Source organism: Ambystoma mexicanum, chromosome 3p (assembly GCF_040938575.1).
Source record: "Ambystoma mexicanum isolate Mex_15411 chromosome 3p, UKY_AmexF1_1, whole genome shotgun sequence".
NCBI classification, from domain to species: domain Eukaryota; kingdom Metazoa; phylum Chordata; class Amphibia; order Caudata; family Ambystomatidae; genus Ambystoma; species Ambystoma mexicanum.
In genome coordinates this window covers 1,244,011,376-1,244,026,957 of record NC_090925.1, presented here as the reverse complement: position 1 = coordinate 1,244,026,957, position 15,582 = coordinate 1,244,011,376, and the positions used below count along the sequence as shown (strand labels likewise).

The window sequence follows — 15,582 nt, the reverse complement described above, 5'->3', positions numbered from 1 at the left end:
GACTGCTCGAGACGCTCAGGATGCTGGGCAATGTAGTCTCTAGTCTCTGCTTGCTTGTATGCAGGTTTCCTTCCAGCAGATGCCAACTTCCCCCACCTGATGATCCTACAGGAGGGACAGAGGTGGCATCTGCTGGATCAATATGCCCCCATAACAGTACTGGCCACAGTTTGTCCCCTTTTTGGTCTGGCATGCTGGGGCTTTACGACACCATGCGCTAATAACTTTCCTTATAAATGGAAACACTACCCAACCTAAGGAAAATATATTTGCTCCCCCCTTACCAACCAGAAAAAAAAATACATAACCACGGACAAACTGCTACCACTTATCCTTCCAACTCTAAATGCCCTACCTGAATCACTAAACCCTTCAGCGCTAGTGAATGAATTCAACTCAACCATGGCCATAGCCTTGGACACTATCGCCCCTTTGAAAATGAGAAAAAGTAAGCCCAGAGTGCACTTAAATACCTGGTTCACCCCTCACCTCAAATCCAAAAGGATTGAAAAACGCAAATGTGAATCCGCCTGGCGATTAACTCCATCTGAGACTAATAAAGCAGCTCTCATCAACGCCTTTAAGACTTACAAAAATGAAATAAGGAGAGTTAAAAAAGAGAACTTTAACAGAAAACTGCAGGCTAAATCCGGAACCAAAGAGCTATTCATTATACTAAAGCAACTGGAAAACCCCATCCCTGCCCCGGACAACTGCGACAAAAATAAAATGTGGTGCTCCAACATCCAAAAAGCACTAAACGACAAAATAGCTACACTTCAAACTAAAATTGAGAAAAAGAAACAAAATATTCCTCCCTCCACCACTCAAAGAGGTAAACTACCTACTTCTACCAAACAAGAACAAAAATTAAACTTCACTAAAGTGACTATTTTAGAGATTCAAAAGATAATACTCTCGCTCAAACCTTCCAACTGTCGAGGCGACATATGCCCAGCCCAACTGATAAAAGATGCGGCCAGAGACCTATCCCCATTTATTTCTAAACTCATTAATGCTTCCTTTGCATCAGGCACGATACCAGACAACCTCAAACAATCATGGGTCCTCCCCCTCCTTAAAAAGCAAACTTTGGACCCGTCATTCCGACTAACTATAGGCCAATTACAACGGTACCATTTCTGTTAAAAAACTAGACAGAGTGGCTTACTTACAGATCCAAAAACACTTGGAGCTGCATCAACTATTAGGTACCAGACAATCAGGTTTCAGGCCTCAGCACGGTACAGAAATGGCACTCATCGACCTCAAAACCCAGGTCGATGAGCTGAGAGACCTTGGAAAAACAGCCTTACTCCTTCTACTGGATCCCTCAGCGGCTTTTGACTTGCTAGATCATGATGTGCTCTGTACCCACCTGGAATCTGCAGCCCACTTCTCCACACATCCCATTGCGTGGATCAAGTCGTTCTTAAGTGGCAGAACTATAAGGGTTTTCTCTGCCTCTGCAGCGGCTGACCCAGTACCTATCACATGTGGCGTTCCCCAGGGCTCCTGCGTCTCTCCTACCATGTATAACATTTTCACAAAGCCCCTGTTCGACGATCTGGACCTTCTGGGTGTCGCCTACATTAACTACTGAGATGACACTCAGATCCTCATCTCACTTTCGGGGGATTATGAACAGGATTTGGCCTTGGTGAATAAGATATACCTCATCATTCAGGCATGGATGGCCCGTCATGGTCTATGCCTGAATGATGACAAAACGGAACTTGTCATTCTGGGGAATACACAAAATATCAAAAAATGAACGATGACTATTCATCATTTGTTATAGATGGCAATACCATTAAAGTAGCAAAAGAGGTAAAAACATTAGGTTTTTACCTCGACTCTTGCCTCTCTCTAACAAAGCAGGTGAGTGTGATGGCCTCTAGCACCACATACACCTGTAAGCTGATTAGAGCAGCAAAACCATTCCTGTCCACTACCAGCTGCCTCACCCTATCAAGAGCTCTGGTATTATCCAAATTGGACTATTGTAACACACTGTATAATATAGGGTCTAATAAATACACGTTGCAAAAAATCCAAACCTTGCAGAATAATGCCCTCAGAGCTGCCTTAGGAATCTCAAAAAGAGAGCATATCTCAGATGTCAGAAGACAATCTAATTGGCTCTCTACAGCGGACAAAATTAAAACTTAAAACAGTATCACTAACATTCAAAAGTATTAATGATTTAGCCCCCAAATACCTAACAGAAAGGTTCAAAAGAAGAACTTCCACTAGACCCACCAGAGAAGCATATACCAACTAGCTAGTTGTGCCCCCATTTAAACTGAGCACTGCCGGAGGGAACAGCTTCCCTGTCAAAGCAGTCCAGTTGTGGAACTCCCTCCCTACCTCGTTAAGGTCTGACCAATCCTATCCACACTTCAGACTTAACTGTATTAAATAGCTCAAAGACAACGACCTGTAACTTACCGACGCCAGGACTACTTACGTCTTATCCACCTGTTAATCTGTAGTTGAACGCATACTTACATGCTCTTCCCCTAGCCTACTCCACCCTGCTTTTTGTTTCTCAATGTATACTGTGTATACATCTCTATGTACAAATATCTATGTATATAACCCTGTTTATTACCCCGTGTACAAACATTTTAGGGTAATCATTTTTCCTGCTGTCAATGTATCCTGTATTTACTTGGAATGTGTAACTGTAACTTGTAAGCTCAAAGTATTCTTGCACACGCGCCCGGATACCTTCGGGTCTGGCGCGTGCTATAAATAAATAAACAAACAAACAAAATGTCACTAGGGGCCTTCCGAGGAGGACCAGGGGAAAGGACCACAATGTACCTTGTTCTTGTAGAAGTTCTTGGTGCTTAACAGCGTCGAGTCGGTTTCAGGGCACTTTGCAGCTCCTGTGCTGCAGGTATCTGGCGGCAGGCAGTTCAGCGAGTGAGGCTGGACGGACGGCTGCAGGCTGGCCTACATGGCTACATGCCACCCAATATTAGCTAGTAGCATGGATGATAAACTCACAAATGACTGTGGGCAGTCTGACTTGATGGGCAACCATATATTTTATTCAACACGCCTCAAATTTGGTTACACCGATGGTGAGTGTTCAACCTTATTTCGCAACACCAAATACAGGAGTAATGGTCATGGTACACTAGGGACACTCATGCATGTTATAGCTATTTAAGCAGCACTAACTATTTAGTTCAAACTCCCGAATTAATATGGGCACATGTGTTAGAATTTATGATCACCTTTGGTAGCAGCTAACCATAGTATCATTTACTTCTGCTTACCTTTGTATTTTGTTTGGATTCCTCCTCCTTCTTCATTCTGTTTTCCTTCACCAAACCATGGTATTGGTATGTACAATTTAACCCTAATTTGATATTGTCACTATTGTTTACTGTCACAATCATGTTATTATATCAGCCTTGATAAAGACCTTGTGTCGAAACACATGTTGGTAGTTAGCAAAAGACAATCACTTTTGGATCAGAATAAATCCTAATTTTGGATACATCAAATTGCAATGATACATTTGTTGATATGCTAATTCAAGTGGGAGCGTGAGTGGTAAGTGTAATTGACTAAAACATAACCAGAGTGCTTTGCAACAAAAAAGGTAAAGGGGTGAACATATGTAATACTAATTCCCACCCATCTCCCCGTCTGTTTTTGGATCAAAGGTCTCTTAATTGAGCTCTCTGTGGTTCCTGATTAAAGCGGCAGGTCTCCCTTGAAGCTGCGGTGAGACAAAACTTTTGGTCGCCGCCAAACTACATATTCATACCTTCTGTATGGGGGCCCCCTGCAGGGATGACTACTGTAAATACGTGGTACCAGACATGACAGGTCGGTGCTCTTGATACTGACTGACGGGTGCTGGCTTCAGGTTGATACAGTGCATATCAAAGATTGTTGGGGTTTCCTGTCTCTTTTGTTAAACTCTGCAGCCAGGCCCCATGTGAGTCTTTTTGAAGTATACTCTATGAGTATGTTAATTGCTGCCACCATCTGCAGTGCTTACACAAACTCACAGGGCAGATCCATGGAACCTTTGATTGTTAATTAGGCTGGCCACGGCAGGAGGAAAGTTTTGCCCTCCCCCTTCTGAGATGCTTGATGTACTCTTGGCTGTCATATCCCAACTAAATATGACATGGGGGAAAGCTCCTGTGGGCTGTGTCCACCCAGACTACACGGGTATAGGTGTATGTTGTGCGGTAAGCATTGTAAAATGTGTGCAGATAAGCCCCACACATTTTCCCGGAGGTTCATCTACTGTCATTAGGTTAAAAATAAAAAATAAACTAGCGAGTGCACACCCACTGTGCAGATGGTCGAATTCCTCACAGATATTGATGTAATTCTCTGTTATAGACACATATCTGCCTTAGAGTACTGCAGAAGTGACTTCTTATTTTTTGCAGCATGCCAAAGACCCAGTAGGGTAACAGAATACTGCATATTGTGTTGCAAATGTGACATAGACGGCTAAAACCTATATAGCAAAGAAGTCAATGTTCAAAAAGCACCAACAATGCTCACTTCATCTGGCAGAGAGGAAACCTGCCCTCGTTGGTCGAAAAATCACAGTAGACCTACATCGATGGTCTCCTGCATGCGATCACACCCCTGCCGATGAACGCCAGTGATTCTCGGCTTGAGTTAGTTTATTTGCGAAATCCAGAGCTACAATTGCTGACGGCCCCCAGAGAGCCATCTTCCACAGTGGTTGCGTTTTAGAAATGCCTTTGTTACTCAAGGCACCCACACTGTGTCCCTGCCATGACACTGCTCTAATCCTGCATATCGACCCATCTACCTGTGCCACGGAATGAAGGTATTGTTTCTTCACTCTGAGAGGTTCCACCCGATGTATGCCTTGATCTGCAGCCTCTGTATGCTGCCTCGGAGGCCTGGGCACCATCTTAAAGGCTGGTAAACCTGAGGCTGCTTTAATGGGCCTGTGTACATGAGCAACATTTAAACTGCTACTGTATATCTGTGTGGTCTTCTACACATCAGAAGTGCAGGCTTCTTAGCACAATACTGTGGCAGTGTATTGGTTTGCACATGGTGGTCCTCCTTCTGCTGGGTTTACAGAGCTGAAGTGGCGGGTGCAGCAAACCTGGTAAAGACGTGGACTTCTTTGAGTAGCCATTGCCAAGAGACTCCATTGGTGAGTTCTACTGTGGTCAGTGACAGTTGCTGCTGAGGAATGCACAGTCCTGCCTGGATCCCTCCCTTTGCCCTACTTCCCCACTAGAAAGAGAAGAGGTGGCTTCTTGGGCTCACTAAGATACCACAGGTGTGTTGGGCCTAATTGGGTCATTCATGGCCTCTCTGCCCTTACCTCTGCTTGTTGCCTCGACTGTCTGCCACAAACACTTAGCTCCAGAAATGCTGCTTGACGAATATTGGGGGTTGTGGGGGCTCAGACTTTGGCCCTGCTTCTAAATATTGTCAGTCTTCCAGCAACCTGTGATGCTTCCCCCTTTACTTGGTGACCTGGTGTTATTGAAGAGTGATGTTCTTGCTCCCGCACCTCCATCAGTATGTTTTCATACATCTCTAAGCACCTGCTTACTGGTATCTAGCTTTACACCAGTCGTTTTCTAATTGTATAAATGTTCATACTGGCTAGGAGATTCCCAATTCCTCACAGCATTGCAGTGCAGTCTCACCTGTGTGGGGCTACAACAACTGTGATTTGATTAAATGTATGGCAAAGGTGGAAACAGGCAATCATTTGTGAAGCACAAGGAAAGCTTTTTCAGGGGAGAAAGCAGGTCATAATGTGTGACTTCGCAGCAATGCAGGGTCCAGAATCTCTGCAGCTTAGTGAGTTCTGAAATGAAAGTTGAGGCTGTGTCAAATAATCCAGGTTTGACAATGCAAGCAGTAGTGTGATGGATACAGAAAGTTGCATCAGGGCTGTTGAAGAGAGGGCGATTACTACTACACAATCCATGCTTGGCACCCTTGCACGAGATGTGAAAGTTCAAAGCAAAAATGGTGTCCTGGAGGACAGATCATGAAGAAACAACATCAGAATCATTGGCCTTCTTGTGTCCACTCATACTGTAAATATGGTGACCTTTGCTCAGCAATTTCTCAAAGAGATGCAGGGCAGACTTCTTCTCTCACCATAATTTCTTGTGGAAAGACACTGCTTTCTTACTATACTTTCAGAGCCTGATGAACCTTCGCAACCTATTAGTGTTAAGACTCCTAAATTACACAATTTGATATTCTATGAGGCTATGGAACAATAATGTCTATAATACAAGGTAGCCATTATTGTAATATTCCCAGATTTACCTTAATAGGTCAAAAATGCCTACACTCGCTCCTTCATGGCTGTTAAGTAAGACTAAGGGATCATAGGATACAATATTCTATGCTCATGTTTTACCCCCGAGAAGGTGTCTGACTTCATTTGCCTTCCTTGTCTCTCCCCTGTGAAAGAGTGCACTTCCTCGGTGTACTCGGCTCACAATGCCCGTGCTGTATGATAACTACACGTACATATTTATAATTTCTACATTATGTCACATGTTGTGTGCTGGATATGCTTGAGTAACATGCATACTCCTACGTGCTGTCCCCTTTGCTCCATACTTATGGGACATTCCTCCGTCCTGTGGGACGGAACCGGAGCACTTTGTAAAAGCATCAAAAGTTTGCTAAAATGTTGTCCTTCCTCTCTTTTACGCGGGGTACCACACACGGCCGTAACCCCGCCCATCTTAGCTCCATCCAGCGCATCGGCGATCAGTCCTTTTCTCCGGTCGTTCAAGACTGGACGCACTTGCATCTGTGGAAGGTTTTTTCTTCCAATTTCTTCCTCTCTGGCTCTTGCTGGCAATCGCGGGATAGTCCTTCTATGCCGTTTTAGCTAGACTTTCCAAATTGTTCTTCCTGTCAGCGACGCTTCGCTAGGGCGGATCCCGATCCTCTTTGTTTAGAGTGTTTGGGTCCTGACCACCAGTGGGACTTGTGATTTTATTGCGATTCCCTTTCGGTCCGGGCGCTTCAACGTCGGTTAGAGCGGCGGGCGGAGGTGTTTCAGCGCACTCCCCCTACGCATTTTCAATCCTTAATCGACGAGAAGAAGAGACGCCCGGTGAGCTCTTTACATTTTAGGGCACCCCGGCCGGGGCACTCCTTCCCAGGGTCTTCCCAGTCTGGGAGGAGCGTCAAGAGCTCTGTTACCCTGGCTTGCCCTGAGGTGCCGTTTAGGCCTAAAAAGTGTACTGGAGTTTTCTCCGAGGGTCTCCGTAAGGGGCCTATTGACACCGGATTACATTCCGAGGCCCCTCCTGTGGGTGCTGTTTGTAGGCCCAGTTCTACTGAGTTGTGGGGTACCGGAGCTTGCTCCGAGGCCTCCTTGATTGGAGCTTCCCGTAAAAGCACCGGGGTGCGCCCCGAGACCTTGGTTGAGGTTGCGGATACCGAACGGAAGTTCGAGGCTCGACGTGAAGGGGCTTTTACCGGACTTGGGTCTGAGGTCCCTCGTATTGAGGCTAAGGTGACCATCATCGTTCCCGCTCGTGCGGTGACTCCAGATCTGTTGAGGAGGCAAGGAGTGAGGTTTTGAACCGTAATTCCTGCTTTACCGGCAGTGCCGAGGTCCTTCCTCCGAAGGCTAATTTGGCTATTAGCATGTCACAGAAACATCCTAGGCCACACAGTACCAGCTCAGCCAAGGTTCCTTGTGTTAAGGCTAAAATGAAGACCCTAACCCACCTGTGGGGACCCCTGCCTCACTTCCACACATGTCGCAGTTCTCCTCAGGTGCTGACAAAATGGCGACCGTTCCCGCCAAGACCACGGCGGCCATTTTAGATGCATCCCTTACAACTACGCCATTGGCCTTAGGTGTAGGGGTTAGTTCTGTGGGTGAACATCGGTTTCCTTGTGCACATCCGTTTCGTCCAGTTTACGATTGGAACGCTTGGATGCCCCTACCGCACAAAGTCTCGCTGCCTGCGGCATCAGCGCCCTAGATTTATGTTGTCACCACTGGAGAAGGGCCCTCTTGGCAACCCTCTTCCTTGCATCCCTGGAATTACTCCTTTCATGAGAAGCCTCCTCCGGTCGCCCATAAATCATCGGCGGAGGACACCTTTTTCGGCAAGTTTAAAAAATGTATGCGTTCTGACCCTATGAAGGGGTACTTTCAAGGCTTGTTTAGGGCGATATGCATGCCTGCGCCGTCGGTTCCACCTGCGGTTCCGGTGGTTCCGCCTACGCCGCCTTTGCCTGCGGGGTCTCCCCCAACTCTTCCACCCCTGCCTCCATTGTCTCCAGTGGACAAGGTCATTGTGGTGCCCAATGCGACTCAGTCTGATCCGGACCTGTCAGGACAGCGAAGACCAGCCCCGCTCTATCAGATCCTTTCACGACCGGGTGCTGGACATGTGTCTGTTGGATGTCCCAGTACCCACGGCACCCACTGTCATGATCTCTGCTTCCAAAAGGTCAGGGTTTTCCCATCTCCCTTGGAAGCAGAACCATAACCCAGGTTCCGAGTGCCAACCAGTCCCAATTGGGACCTTTTGGACCCAGTCCTGGCGCCAGTGGCACCAGGCTCATAAATATGCCCAGTCCCAGCGCTGGAAGCGCCGGGCTCATAATGCTTGGGTGGACTTACCTGCAGCAGACCATGCTGCTTACTTGCCTGCCAGTTGAGTCTCTGATCCTCTTCTGTTTGGAACTACTTTTCCTGTTGGGTGGGGCAGGAGCCACTCCCTAGATTCAGAACACTGGAACTCTTCTGGAAAGCAGGAACTCTTTTCTTACCTAGGCGTGGCTGTGGAAGGAGACCTCTAAGCACTACAGGAGGCTATTTAAACCACACCCGATGGATGAATCTTGCTTTGCGTTATTCTGCATCCTCAGCAGCAGAACGCTCATCGTGTCTTCTGCATCTGATCCTGGGCCTAAGGAAAAAGGCTTACCATTCTGAATCCAGTCTTCAGCAACACCTATAAAGACAAGAAAGAACAGGTTAGCATTACGGTCTTCAGTGACAGCTCTTCACTTACCTGGTCCATCGGCTGTCACCAACGCCTCGTGCTGCATTCCGGCATCTGAAAGACAAAGGCTTACCTACTCTTCGTGCGCTCCGGAGGTCTTCACACTGCATTCCGGCATCTGAAAGACAAAAGCTTACCAACTCTTCGCACGCTCCGGAGGCCTTCGGCGCTGCATCCCGCATCTGAAAGACAAAACAAGGTGCGTTTAAAGACATTGGGGAACTTTAATACTCGCATGCCATTACTCCTTTCCACATCTAACCCAGTGGGTATTCCGGCACCCTGCAGCCGCCCCGAACTTGTACCTGCAAAATATCAATTACACGATTACTGACAAGGAACTTCTGGCTATCAAGTCTGCCTTTAAGGCTTGGGGGCATTATCTGCTGGGGGCCCGACACACCGTTACTGTGATTACGGATCACCGAAACCTGCACTATTTGAAAACCGCAAAAGCCCAATCCTCTGGACAACTCCGTTGGGCATTATTCTTTGCCGAGTTTGACTTCATAATTACCTATCGACCTGGTACAAAAAACGGTAAAGCTGATGCCCTTTCTCGGATGGGAGTGGAAGAACACTTGATCAACCCTAAACCTGTACCAATCATTCCCGAACAAAGAATTCTGGGTGTAATCGCCACACAATCCATAGAGGAAGTTAAGGATAAAGCCAGGCAACTTGTAACTCCAGCAGACATACAGAATTGGAATCTGCAGGGAAAGGACTTTGCAGTAAAGGACAACTTATTGTATTTCCAAGAACGATTATACCTGCCCAGCACAGATTTACAGAAAAAAGTAATCTCTTGTTATCACGATTCTTTAATGGAAGGACATCCCGGTATGGCCAAGACCTCAGAAAAGATAAAGCGCTACTTCTGGTGGCCGTCTTGGAAAAAAGATATCAGAGACTTTATAATGTCCTGTGGAGTATGCGCCCAAAACAAGAGTCAAAAGGAAAGACCAGCAGGCCTCTTACGCCCTAATGATATCCCACCTCGCCCTTGGCATACGCTTTCTATGGACTTCATCACTGATCTACCTCCATGCTCCGGATACAATACGATTCTAGTAATCGTGGACTTATTCTCCAAGATGGCGCATTTCATTCCGCTCAAAGGCTTGCCAACAGCAGCAACTCTGGCCTGAGAATTTCTCGAAAACATCGTCCGACTGCACGGTTTTCCTTCAGTTCTAATTTCGGATCGAGGTAGTCAATTTATTTCTCATTTTTGGCGAAGTTGCTGTCGGTCGGCTCAAATTGATGTGAGACTATCGACCAGTCACCACCCTCAGACCGACGGCCAAACCGAGAGGACCAATCAAACTCTGGAACTGTATTTACGCTGCATGCTGCAACAAACTGAAAAAACTTGGAAAGACATCCTTTGGATAGCCGAATATGCCTACAATAACTCTGTCCATTCGGGAACTGGGAAAACCCCGTTTTTTCTTTTATACGGCAGTCACCCTCGAACCTCGGAGTTGGATCCCCTCCAAGATCTTGAAACACCAGCAGTAGACTACCTGCATTCTACAATCACCCAAGCCTTTAAGGAAGCTGTTTCTCACCTTCAAAGGGCTAAAGAACAATACAAGAAAGGAGCAGATCAACATCGGAAGGAAGCCCCTCAATATCAAGTAGGGGATCAAGTCTGGTTATCCACCAAGTATCTACCTCTAAAAGGGCCACGCACATTCAACCCAAGATACCTTGGTCCCTATTCCATCACTACCATAGTAAACCCAGTAGCGGTCAAGTTGGACTTGCCCCCGCACATGAAGATACATCCGGTCTTCCACGTCTCTCTATTAAAACCCGTGCAACCTCAAACCCGACTAACCAAATCTCCAAAACCTATCCTAGTTGATGGAGAACTCGAGTTTGAAGTCAAAAGCATTCTGGACTCCAAGATCTCCAAATCTAAACTATTCTACCTAATTGACTGGAAAGGCTACGGCCCCCAAGAGAGATCCTGGGAACCTGCTGAATATGTCCACGCTCCTCGCCTAACCAAAAGATTTCACCGAACATTTCCTGACAAGCCAAAACCCCCGGAGAAGCCCGGTTTGGGAGGGGCCTTGAGGGGGGTACTGTCATGATCTCTGCTTCCAAAAGGTCAGGGTTTTCCCAACTCCCTTGGAAGCAGATCCATAACCCAGGTTCCGAGTGCCAACCAGTCCCAATTGGGACCTTTTGGACCCAGTCCTGGCGCCAGTGGCACCAGGCTCATAAATATGCCCAGTCCCAGCGCTGGAAGCGCCGGGCTCATAATGCTTGGGTGGACTTACCTGCAGCAGACCATGCTGCTTACTTGCCTGCCAGTTGAGTCTCTGATCCTCTTCTGTTTGGAACTACTTTTCCTGTTGGGTGGGGCAGGAGCCACTCCCTAGATTCAGAACACTGGAACTCTTCTGGAAAGCAGGAACTCTTTTCTTACCTAGGCGTGGCTGTGGAAGGAGACCTCTAAGCACTACAGGAGGCTATTTAAACCACACCCGATGGATGAATCTTGCTTTGCGTTATTCTGCATCCTCAGCAGCAGAACACTCATCGTGTCTTCTGCATCTGATCCTGGGCCTAAGGAAAAAGGCTTACCATTCTGAATCCAATCTTCAGCAACACCTATAAAGACAAGAAAGAACAGGTTAGCATTACGGTCTTCAGTGACAGCTCTTCACTTACCTGGTCCATCGGCTGTCACCAACGCCTCGCGCTGCATTCCGGCATCTGAAAGACAAAGGCTTACCTACTCTTCGTGCGCTCCGGAGGTCTTCACACTGCATTCCGGCATCTCAAAGACAAAAGCTTACCAACTCTTCGCACGCTCCGGAGGCCTTCGGCGCTGCATCCCGCATCTGAAAGACAAAACAAGGTGCGTTTAAAGACATTGGGGAACTTTAATACTCACGTGCCATTACTCCTTTCCACATCTAACCCAGTGGGTATTCCGGCACCCTGCAGCCGCCCCGAACTTGTACCTGCAAAATAAAAAGACAGTTAGAGCGCATCGTGAAGCAGGCAACAAGCGCTTACTTACGTGCTTCCAGGCGCTTCTATTCATCACACGGGCTCCATCTTCAACTCACTTCAGCCCGCCATCCGGCATCGCCGGAACCCTGCAAAACAAGAGTCATCATTACTAAAGACTTTAAAGACATTAGAATTACTCGAAACTTACTGTTCGTGCAGTAAACGACGGACAGCAGTTCCCTGAAGTCAAGAGGCCTGCTCCCCTTATCCAGTGAAAGCACCCTGCCTCGAGGCAGATGGAGAGCACGGCGTTCACTTACCTAAGGTGAGAGCGTTAACCTTTGGGGTTCTACAGGAGAAGAGAAAGGGAAGAAGAGAGAGACATTCAATAACCCAGTTCATTAATCCCACATTTTCTATCTGCAGACATCTTACCCTTCGAGCCAGACATACAGTGCACAGAGGTCCAGCCCAAAGAGCCAGCCGTGTGTTACACATCACCTTTGAAGATACGGTATACGCCCAGTCAAGACCGGCGCCTCTACGGGAATCAGGTGAGCGTTACACCCACTCCGCAGGAGGGCGGGCTTTCGGGGGCATTCACCTTGTCTCCTTCGGAGCGCACCAGTTTATTCTTGCAGAAAGACGTTTTGGCCGAGTTCCGCAGAGTCTGGGAGAAACCACACTCTGGACTGTTTGTCAACAAGAAAATTGATGCACGCTACAGACTCCATTCTTCGGAAGAGGTGACCTTAGCGTGATATCCGCCCCCCTCCTCCACAGTAGTGGCTGCGGCCACTTTGCAATCCAGACCTGCGGCATCATCTTCTACAACGACTACACAGGTCCTGGGCAAAGAGGATAAGCTCCTTGACTCCATTGGGAGGAAGATTTTCGCTAACTCAGCCCTGCAATTGCGGCAAGCCAATGCAGAACTGGTGTTAGCGGGGGCGAATATGAAAATGTGGAAAGGTCTGTCAGAGTTTGAGTTTATTCCCGCTGAAAAGCTTGAGGATTTTAGGGCGGGATTGTCGGATGCCAGGGTCCTGGCACAAAATCTGCTGGAGGCTGCGGCGCATCATGTCGACACTTCGACCCGGGGCCTTATGCTTGGCGTGGATACCGCTCATCAGGCTTGGCTGCACTCCACAAAGTTCTCTAAAGAGGTGCAGGATAAAGTTTTGGATCTGCCCTTCGACGGCAAGGAGCTCTTTCGAATGTGGAGCTGACCAAAACGAAGGACAGCACTCAGACCGCCAAGTCCTTGTCTGTCCTGGCAAAACCACCCTTTAGGACTCAGAGATCGTTGTCGCAGCCTTGTTTCAGGGGCTTTCTGGATCGAAAATCCCGCACGGTTGATACCCCTTTGGGAAATTCCCGCCGAAGGCAGCAACGGAGTCGGTTTTTCTCCCACTCCTCAGCCTCCTCCTCAGGTATAGGTGATGCTGCCACTGTAAAACCAGCTAAATGAGGGTTTTCTGCACTCGTACGAGGCCCCGGTGGGAGGACACATTGCGTCTCATTTGGAGGCGTGGCAGACCATCACCGAGGACAGGTGGGTTTTGTCAGTCGCTCGGGCGGGCTTCCGTCTATCCCTTCTCCCTACTCCACCCATCAACCCTCCCTTCCAGCAGTCTGGATCGCCCTCCCTCAGAGCCGAGATCCAGAAGTTACTGGATCTCAGAGCGGTGGAACCCGTTCCCCTAGGGGAGCGAGGGGAGGACTTCTACTCACGACTGTTTAAGGTGCCCAAATCCAACCAGGCTGGCCTGTGCACCATCCTAGACCTTTCCCAGTTCAATCTTTTTCTAGCCCAAGAGAAATTCAAGATGATCACGCCTGGTCAGATAAAGTCCTCTTTACAGAAGGGCGATTGGCTCAGCATGGTGGACCTTCAGAATGCATATATGCATGTCCTGATCTGGAATCCACACCGGAGATACCTGCGTTTCTCTGTGGGGGAGGTGCACTTCAAAGTTCCGAGTGCTTCCTTTTGGCTTCAGCTCGGCACCTCGTGTCTTTACAAAGATAATGTCGGTTATCACAGTTTACCTTCCGCTTCAGGGTATCCATGTGTATCCGCATTTGGACGATTGGCTGTTATGCAGTCCTTGCCTGCTGAAAGCCGCGCGCAATCTTCAGTCTCTCCTCTAGCTCCTGTTCCACCTTGTGCTGCCAGTGAACTGGCGGAAATCTTCCCTGACGGTCTCTCAGGACTTGACTTTCCTGGGTTTTTGTTGGAACACGATCGACTGCAGAGTTTACCTGACCGGGGAAAGAATGGCGGATCTGTTGGCCACATGTCAGATGTTTGCGCAATCGGAGAGCATGTCGGCGTGGTGGTTCCAGAGGCTTCTGTGTATTGGCTCTTCCTCTTGCTCGGCTCAAGATGAGGCGGACGCAAATAGCTCTTTGGAATTCTTGGTGTCAGGCGGTGGATCAGGACTCCAAGATGATATCGATTCCGGCTTTCATGAGAGCGGACCTGGGTTGGTGGTTGTCTCTCAGCAACCTGTCGATGGGTGCAGGGTTTCAGGACCCCACTCCAATGGTGACGATCACGACTGACTCCTCCCTTCTGGGGTGGGGTGCGACGTTGGATCTTCTTCAGGTCTCGGACCTTTTGTCGCCCCAAGACAAGCTCCTTCACATAAATCATCTGGAGCTTCTGGCGATTTTTCTGGCGCTCAAGGCGTTCAGGTCAGTTATTGCCAACAAGGTGGTCCGTGTCCGCACAGACAATGTGGTGTCAATGTTTTACATGAACAAGCAAGGGGGCACCAAGTCTCCTCCTCTTGTGGATCTGGCCATCCAGATTTGGGAATGGGCGGTTCGGCATGGCGTCTGGCTGGTAGTAGTACACACCCTGGGCCAGCTGAACGTCATGGCAGATGCCCTCAGTCGGCAGACAATGTTCAGCTACGAGTGGGAATTGAAAGCGGAGATCCTTTCACAGATATTCCTGTGTTGGGGCACCCCGGAAGTGGACCTCTTTGCGACATCGGCAAACAAGAAACTTCCTCTGTATGCCTCCAGAAATGGGCTGGGAGCCTCCTCTCTGGGGATGCTCTCGAGATTCCTTGGCACAACATGAGGGCCTATGCTTTTCGATGCTCTGCCTCTGATCCATCGGACGATTTGCAAGCTGAGAAACACAGTGAACTGTTCTCTTCTGCTCATAGCTCCGTGGTGGCTGGCCAAGTTCTGGTTCTCACAGCTTCAACATCTGCCTGTGTGTGCGCCGATCAGGCTCCCATTGGTTCCCGATCTGCTTCATCAGAGGGATCGACAGCTGTGGCCCCCCTCCCCACAATCGTTCATCTTGGCGGCATGGTGCCTGAGTTCAGGTCTTTAGAGCATCTCAATCTGTCTGCTGACAACATGCGCAATATCCAGGCAGCCAGGAAGCCCTTGACAAGGTCTCAGTACAGGAGCAAATGGCTTCGGTTCTATCACTGGTGCAGTGGAGTAACTTTGCTGAAAATGTTGGAGGGGACATGACATCTGATGAAACGGTGCCCCAGCCAAATGAATGGGGACAAAATGGTGTGCCATGAAAGTTGGG

The 15,582-nt window shown here is 48.3% G+C and overlaps 1 protein-coding gene across 3 annotated transcripts in view; it reads left to right on the top strand.

Moving 5' to 3' along the window:
- The window catches only part of GRIN2B (glutamate ionotropic receptor NMDA type subunit 2B), a 1,810,086-nt gene that overhangs the window by 1,125,158 nt on the left and 669,346 nt on the right, over window positions 1-15,582 (top strand). The gene's annotated exons all lie outside the window — the stretch shown is intronic.